Source organism: Magnolia sinica, chromosome 16, assembly GCF_029962835.1.
Source record: "Magnolia sinica isolate HGM2019 chromosome 16, MsV1, whole genome shotgun sequence".
NCBI classification, from domain to species: Eukaryota; Viridiplantae; Streptophyta; class Magnoliopsida; order Magnoliales; family Magnoliaceae; genus Magnolia; species Magnolia sinica.
In genome coordinates this window covers 46,219,844-46,221,384 of record NC_080588.1, presented here as the reverse complement: position 1 = coordinate 46,221,384, position 1,541 = coordinate 46,219,844, and the positions used below count along the sequence as shown (strand labels likewise).

At 39.1% G+C, this 1,541-nt stretch overlaps 1 non-coding gene across 1 annotated transcript; it reads right to left on the bottom strand.

Moving 5' to 3' along the window:
• Positions 1-107, bottom strand: LOC131229981 (small nucleolar RNA R71). Its single transcript, XR_009163713.1, has one exon. It is a non-coding gene; the product is annotated as a small nucleolar RNA R71 (small nucleolar RNA).
• Between the last annotated feature and the right edge of the window lie 1,434 nt (positions 108-1,541).

Genomic DNA, 1,541 nt, shown 5'->3' with positions numbered 1-1,541 from the left:
GCTCTTAGACAGGAAATAATGCACTTCTCCCAGAAAATAAATGAGACCTTCTTTGAATGTTGGGAACGGTTCAAAGACTTACTTGTCACCTGCCCACACCATGGTTACAAAACTTGGTGGACAATTGTCTTTTTAATGACGAACTCAGTCCAAACATGTGCTAATTCATATAGTTGATGTGTACTGGTTAGTTCATGGATTAGAAACTGGAAGATGCATGTGATTACTTTGATATGCTAGCTGAAAACGCTCAATCATGGGACACATCAAACCAAGTTAGTATTCCTAAGGAAATGCCAAAAGAGATAGGAATACATGTACTCAAGAGGCAAGATGATATTAATGTACAGTTAACAATTCTCACACGAAAAATTGAGGACTCGAAATCTAAAGAAGGAATCAACTCAGCCCAAATTAGTCGTCGAAACCTTATGTGGAATTTGTGAGAGTGATGTACACCTAATCAAAGATTGTCTTACAATCCTAGCTTTTCAAGAGGTGTTTCACGTTTAAGCAGATACTACAAACGTGTATCAACAACCACTTAGTGCACCAAATTCGGACACGCACACTCCTGATGAATGGAACATTAATTGGGGAAATGAACCAACTACAAATGTAATTAATTATCCACAAGGGCCATTTAGTGGACTTCCACTAAGGAGAACCCTTGAGGATACATTAGATGCATTTAGGCAAGAGCAACTACAGGCTATGAATGAGCTTAGGACTTCAGTTGTAAGACTTGAGACACAACTGAATGTTAGGGAGTCTGGGATCTTTCTCGCCCAACAACAACCTAACCCAACAAGACAATGTGAGATATGTGATCTCAAATCTTCAACTCAGCCTCTGAAACATATTAAGACCATCGCCACTAAGACCATCGCCACCTTGAAAAGTGGAAATGAAAAAGACAGAGATCTCAAGGAAGGTTGAGAAACCTAAGGAATCCAAAAATTCAATGGATGGTGGTGAATTTAGCAATGCTCCATATGACAAAGAGCCATTGCAGGGATACAAACTCGTGGCCCCATTTCTCCAACGTCTCATCACATCAAAAAGGCTAAGTGAGAGTCAAAATATTCTAGAGGTTTTCAACAAGTCAAGATCAACACCCCCTTGTTGGATGAAATTAAACAGTTCCCATCTTACACCAAATTCTTGAAAGATCTATGTGCAGTAAAACAGAAGCTAAATGTGCACAATGAAGCATTTTTGAATGAACAGGTTAGTGCTATAATCAATCGAAACACTCCACCAGAATGTAAGGATCCTTGAAGTCCTACAATCTCATGTGTGATCAGAAACTTCATGGTTGATAACGCACTTTTAGACCTTGGGGCAAGTATAAATCTGATACCATACTCAGTATATAAATTGCTAGGCCTCGGTGAGTTGAAACCTACCAAAACAACATTACAGCTAGCTGATCGCTCGACTAAAATACCGAGAGGTAAGATAGAAGATGTGTTGGTTCAAGTCGATAGATTCTATTACCTAGTAGATTTCATCGTCTTAGACACACACTCAGCTTTAAA